The sequence below is a fragment of the Echinops telfairi genome, unplaced genomic scaffold (genome assembly GCF_000313985.2).
Source record: "Echinops telfairi isolate 266 unplaced genomic scaffold, ASM31398v2 ScPeMD7_3533;HRSCAF=4204_0, whole genome shotgun sequence".
Classification (NCBI taxonomy): domain Eukaryota; kingdom Metazoa; phylum Chordata; class Mammalia; order Afrosoricida; family Tenrecidae; genus Echinops; species Echinops telfairi.
The window spans coordinates 22,928,025-22,935,153 of NW_022107431.1; the positions used below are offsets into that span (position 1 = coordinate 22,928,025).

Here is a 7,129-nt window from a genome sequence, read left to right on the forward strand (position 1 = left end):
CAGGTTGTGCAGCCCCTGTCCCAGCACTCCAGGGAGTAGGTTGGCAAACAACAAAGGCACTTCCCACGGATCGCATCCTGACTCAAGGTCCTGCAGCTGCAAGCAAAAAATCTCCCTTCTTGTTGTCAACATATAGCTCCCCAGCTTGAGTCCTATATATCTCCCACTGCCTCACTAACAAGCTGCGATTTCCCTGACCCAACTCGTTGGGTCTCAGAACCGCCCAGGAGCTCAAGATGCTCCTGTCCCTCTCTCCGCTCTCCCTTCCCTCCCAGGAACTCTTTCCCTAATAAAACTGCTCTTACCCTCACGTTCTTTGTCTCAATCCTATCTCCGGTCTGTGTCTCAGTGTTGACCTCTCAGTACAGTTACTTATTTGATATTCTACCCATCGTCTTTGTAGTTCCCACCAATGACTGGCATATGGAAATCTAACATGGGATTGGTCGATTTTGCCACACTATTGCGTTTAAAATGAGCCATCTCTGAAGCAGTGACCACGGATCTCACTAATATAAGCTCCCCGTATGACCCTCCAGGAGACAGGGGACAGCGAACCAAGCACATTGTGGAGGAGCAGTAGCAGCAGAGACAGCAACGCCAAGAGCACCAGACAGAGACGCCTGGGCCCCTGGAGCAGATAAAACAGAGTGCCTTGGGGCAGGAGGCTGTCTTGCAGTGTGGTGCCTCCAATCACTTAATCTAAGGAGTGAGGTGTGCTGACCCACACATCGAGAGTTGAAGCTGTTGAGATGGACATTTTGGGCAGAGTGGACTGCCCTCTGGCCATTGATCAGAAGAACGGAAGCACTAAAGCGTGCGGTGGCTCCTCTGTAGAGGGAAGGAGCCACGTGGATGTGAGGACAAGGACATGAGAGAGGCATGTCTGTGGACATGGCTGAGAAGAGGCACTCCTGATTGGAAAAATCAGTATCCTGAGCATGTCTGATCTTGAATTGTAGCCTGTTAACTGTCCCGATAAATCCATAATCAGGAGTGTTGTCCGTGAGTTGTGTGTGGTCATGGCAATGAATTTTCAGACCCAGCAGAACAGCATAGTGTTTGGGAGCTGGTTGCTGTCAGCATTCGTAAAGAAGGTGGGAAGGTGAAGGCATATCTGACCTTTGATTCACAGGAACTCACCTTGGGCTGATGTTGAGCAAGCTTCTTCTTCCCCCTTGTGAAATCAGAGATGGTCAGAAGTTACCTTCAGGGCATTCTTAACAGCATATTTTCCAGATCTCTGAAATTCTGGAGGTGGGGCCTAGCAACTTGTCTTTCACAAATCCTCCCAGTGCTTTTAATGTTTGACAAAGCTTAAAACCCACTGGAATAATGATTCATTCTATACTCATGCAATTATCAATTCATTTGAGAAACCATTGCGGGTATTAAAACAGCCCTTTAACAATTAATGTGTCCACTAAGAAGCTTTACCTTCCAAATCTTCCCCATTTTAGTAAATGGTACTAGCACTGGCTCATTTACCCATATCCTGGTTGCCCTGACATCCTTGATCCCTTCCTTTTCCTCATGTCCCCACATCCAATCCAATACCAACCCTGTCTCATCCTCGAAATCTACCTGCTTCTGCTACCTCTGCTTCCCAGACCCTCCACCATGCTGCCTTAGACTTAGTATCTCTCGTCTCTTCCTGGCCCTCTCTACTACATGCTTCACATGACACCTGGCATGATATTTTAAATTAAAACCAAACTGATTATTTAAAACAATTTATATCAAAAGAAGCATAATAATTAATTCCTCACAACATTATTTTTATATGATTTTTTTTTCAAAAATAAATTTACTTCCCTATCATGTTGATCCAGATCCCTCCCAATGGAAATCTGACCTTCCTCTGTCCTTAGGACGATATTTAATAAAAACAAAAAATGAAGAAGAAGAAAGAAAAAGTTTGAGCAACATCAAAAAAATTATTATAAAAAATCTGGTTAAAGCAGATTTAATTATTATAAAAAATCTGGTTAGAGCCTCTTCCCCTTTTCAATCTATCACTTTCTGTGTTTCTTCTGAGTTTTTCAGTCCTAAAGACATTTAACCCTCTTAACGACCCTGCAAATTATATAGTAGTAATTCTTGGGGGGGAGGGGAAGTCCACAAGCTAAGCAACTTGACCAAGGCCACACTATTAAGTGGATGATCTACATTTAGTAGATCAATGTATCCCAAAATGAAATCAAAATGTTACTAGAATTTCAGGAGGAAAAGAGTTCCAAGATCAAATATCTAAGTAATACCCTGAAATCTTTGGTCTCAAATCTTGGCACCTGTATGGGGACACAGGTGTTCTTACATACCGATGGCTGGAGACTAATTAGTACAGTGACTTTGTTAAACCAAAATGACAGACAGAACCTAAGATGGACAATTCATATGGGCCTGCAGTTTCAACATCTGTTCTAAAGAAACAATCATCAATGTCGCCAGGAGATACAAAAGAATAGCTATAGAGGGAATATTTATAACCTAAATGTGTGTCAGGAGTTAAAAAGCTTATGAAATACACATTTATAAGGAGCCCTGGTAGAACAATGGTTAAATTGCTCCACTGCTAGCAGAAAGGTCAAGTTCGAACCCACCTCCCCGGGACAAAGATGTGACAGTGGCTTCCAAAAACATTATAGCCTTGGGAGCTTTTTGGAGCAGTTCTATTCAATCCTATGCAAAATGTATCAGAATCTACTTGGTGGAAATGAGTTCAATCTGGGGGATATGAACAGTCTGCAGTAATAAAATGAATAGGATATAAATCCCATTATTCTCCATTTGTCACCACCCCTATAGACATTCTTTACCTTCCTCTGCCTTTCACTGCCCCTTGATAGGATGATTCCTACAGCTTAACTTGCCTGGGCTCCATAAATACCCAGCTGTGCATTAGATAAACCAGCAGGAGGCACTAGCAGAAGACTGGAGAATAAGAATCGAGACAAGTAGGACAATTTCTCATCTGTTCTCGCCCTGCTTGATATCTCTTTTCTGTCCATGGATGTATTTCTTTGGATAGCGCTCACAGGGCTCAGGCAACATTCTTACTACCTCTGTTCCCTTCAAAGGTGCCCTGGTGGTGTATGGGATTAGCATGGAGATAGTAAACAGCAAGGTCAGTGGTTCAAATTCCCCAGCCACTCCCCAGAAGAAAGATGAGGCTCCCATAAAGATATACAGTCTCAGAGACCCTTAACAGTTCTATCCTGTCCTATAGAGTTAAAATAGGTTGAAATTGATTCAATGGCAGTAGGTTTGGGTTTGGGGTGTTCTCTGTGAGCTGAAACTATTACTGGTTGCCCTGTTGCTACTGTCTGGGTGTTTTAGTTTCCCTTGCTAGTTCCCTGCCTACTCTCCTTTGTGAGTAGAGTCTGCACTAAAATCTCTTGAGCTCTTTCAATGAGACTCTGTTTAATGCCCGAAATGTGGGCATGAATTTAAAATTTGTTTTATTTATGTATAGGCATCTAAAATGTGGACCTCCAAAATGTAATGAAGTGATATTACAATTATAGTATGAGCTTACAACATTAAAAAAACAAACCATAAAAAAACCCATATGTTTTCCTAAAATAAGACCATATTTTATTTCCTAAAAATATACACATTTTATATGTGTATATAAAAAAGACCTAGAAAGATATACAAATATACCTAAGTATTTGGACTGACACAGAGTTCTGGATTAGGAGATGAGACCGAACTGGCATCCAGGAGAGTTTTTAATCTTACACATGAAATACCTCACTGCTAACCTGGAATAGGAGAAAACATTTAAATGTATCCATTGAGTTGGCTTTCAGCTACTCAGGGTTCAGTAATAAATAGGGCACATTCATTGGCCCCAAGGAGCTTGCAATCTACCAGGGAGTGACAAATTAGCAAGGAGCCAATTATAGTACAGGATCAATGGATGTGAAAAAAGAATCTGAGCTACATTGAAGGTGTTAGCCAAAAACAAGACTCCTAAAATTGACTGAATACCAATTGGAATGTTTCAACAAGCTGCTAAAGCATTGAAAACACTTAGTCATCTATACCAGGAAATTTGGAAGACAGTTCCTTAGCCAACTGACTGGAAGAAATCCATATTTGTACCCAATCCAAAGAAAGATAACCCAACAGAAGTGCGAGTTGTAGAACAATATCAATTATATCGCATGCCAGTAAAATTTTGCTGAAGGCCATTCAGTAACAATTACGACAGTATATGGACATGGAGCTACCAGAGGTTCAGGATGGATTCAGAAGACATGGAACAAAAGATATCATTGCTGCTGGCCTATAGTTCTTGGCTGAACGCCAAGAATACCAGAAAGACGTTTGTTTCATTGAGTATGCAAAGACATTCGCCTGTGTGGATCCTAACAAACTATGGATAGCCTTCAGAAGAATGGAAATTCCCAAACTTCATTGTGTGCCTGCAGAACTAGTACATGGATCAGGAGTCAGTTGTATCAACAGAACAAGGGAATACTTAACGGTTTAAAATCAGGAAAGGTGTGTGTCATGGTTGTATCTTCTCACCATACTTTTTCCATCTGTATGCTGAGCAAATCAACAAAGAAGCTGGTTTATCTGAAAAAGGCAGCATCTAGATGGGAGGAAAGCTTTTTTTACAGGGGAGAGCACGAACGCAGTCCCCCACTACCACAAATTAGGGAGTCGAGTTGGGGAAATCACAGGGGTCAGCACGTCCGGAATGTTATGGATAAGCCCCGCCCTGGGAAAACCACCTTCGTGATCATGGTATCTCCCCTGCCAGGTAAGTATGGGAGGAAGGCTTATGAACCACCTGCAATAGATTGATAACATAACCTTGCTTGTTGAAATTGAAGAGGACTTGAAGCCCTTGTTAATGAAGTTTAAGGATTGCAGTCTTCAATATGGATTACAACTTAACTAAAGAAAACATAAATCCTTGCAACTGGACCAATAGGTAAGTAATATCATGAGAAATAGAAAAAAGATTGAAGTTGTAATGGATTTTTTTCTTGCGTGGACCCACACTTAATGCTAATTCCCACAGCAATCACGAGATCAAATGATGCAAACATTGGGTAAATGTGGTGCACAAGACCTCTTTAAAGTTTTGAAAAGCAAGGATATTAGTTGGAGGACTAAGGTGCTTCGGTCCCAAGGCAGGGTATTTTTCATCACCTCATATGCATATGAAAGCTGTATGTAAAGAAGACTAGATAAGAATCAATGCATTCGAAATATGATGCTGGTGGAGAACATTGAAAGTGCCATGGATTCCAAAAGAACAAACAAATCTCTCTTGAAGAAGTACAGACAGAATGCTTCTTAGAAATAAGGGTGGCGAGACTTGGTCTCATGTATTTGGGGCATCAGGAGAGATCAGTCTCAGAAAATCCAGAGCGGATGAGCCCTACAGGACCAGTGGTGTGAGTGGCGATATTGGGAGGGTAGAGGGAGAGTGGGTTGGAAAGAGGGAACCGAATACAAGGAACTATATATGACCTCCTCCCTGGGGGCGGACAACAGAAAAGTGGGTGAAGGGAGACGTCGGACAGGGCAAGATACGACAAAACAATAATTTATAAATTATCAAGGGCTCATGAGGGAGGGGGGAGCGGAGAGGGAGGGGAAAAATGAGGACCTAATGCCGGGGGGCTTAAGTGGAGAGGAAATGTTTTGAGAATGATGAGGGCAGTGAATATACAAATGCGCTTTACACAATTGATGTACGTATGGATTGTGATAAGAGTTGTATGAACCCCTAATAAAATGATGATGGCAACATATGTACAAATGTGCTTGACACAATGGATGGACAGATGGATTGTGATAAAAGCTATACGAGCCCCCAATAAATGATAAAAATTGTTTAAAAATTGGTAAAATAGAGAGGCAGCAAAAAAGACCCTTGACAACACAGTTAATTAAGCTGCAACAATGGATTCAGTCACATCAATTGTGAGCATGGCACTGTCCCAGGCAGTGTTTCATTCTATCATACGTAGAGTTACTGTGAATTGGGAATGACTCAATGGCACCTAACAACAACAACAACGATACAGTGTCCAAAACTGTCATGGATAGTTACCTACATGAATACTCTTGAGACTAGGAAGAGGGAGCACAGTAACCACCATTGGATAGATTGAGGCAAGACAGTCTGAGTTCTACAGGAGAGAACAGCAATGAGATGGTTGAAATTGGGGATGGTATTGTAGACTGGAGGAGCAGCATTATGAATAGAGAGTTTGCTGAGTAGAGAGAATGATGCTAGAAAGACTACGGGTAGCCTAGTATGGTTTCAATATAGAATTCAAGAAAGATGGAGGAAGTCATGATGATAAGAAAAGACTAATAGGCAGCACGCAGATCCAAAAAATGTCTTACTTGTTGTGTCAGCAATGGATTTTAACATAAACGAAGTGGGGAGCTATTGAATAGCAGTATTATTGTTCTTAGGGACTGTCAAGTCAGTTTTGACTTAGAGACGCTATGCACAACAGAATGAAACACTACCTAGTCCTCTGCCATCCTCACAATGGTTGTTATGTTTGATCCCAGTGTTGTAGCTAGTGTCAATGCAATTTCTTGATGGTCTTCTTTTTTAACTGGAGGAAATAATGTTGAAATTATTTTAGAATGCTCCCCCCGCCTTTTTAAATGGAGTGAGAGACATAAGAGTTGAGGCAAAGTGAAGATTTAAGCTATTGAAGTCACCTAGTGGGAAGAAAATGATGACATGACCTAGAATAATGACAGTAAGGCTGGAATTGCTTTGTTCAGAACTTGATGTTGACTAGAAGCTGGAGACAGAGTTAAGGATGGAAAGTGGAATAAAGCTGAAACAACAAGCATTTCCTGACCCTGTATATGTCAAAACCCCAAACTCCCTGCCCCGGTGTTGAGTCAGACTCATAGCGACCTTATAGGACAGAGTAGAACTACACCTGCGGATTTCTGAGACAGTAAACCTTTATAGTGCTAGTGAAGAATATTGAAAGTAGCGTAGATTTCTAAAAGAACAAACATATCTCTCTTGGGAGAAGTATGGCCAGAATGTTCCTTAGAAGAGAGGATGACAAGACTTCGTTTCCCTTGCTTTGGACATGTTACCAAGAGAGACCAGTCCCTGGAG

At 41.6% G+C, this 7,129-nt stretch overlaps 1 pseudogene; it reads right to left on the reverse strand.

Annotated features, from left to right (window-relative positions):
* Window positions 1–4,631: 4,631 nt before the first annotated feature.
* Window positions 4,632–4,785, reverse strand: LOC115871162 (annotated as a pseudogene).
* Between the last annotated feature and the right edge of the window lie 2,344 nt (window positions 4,786–7,129).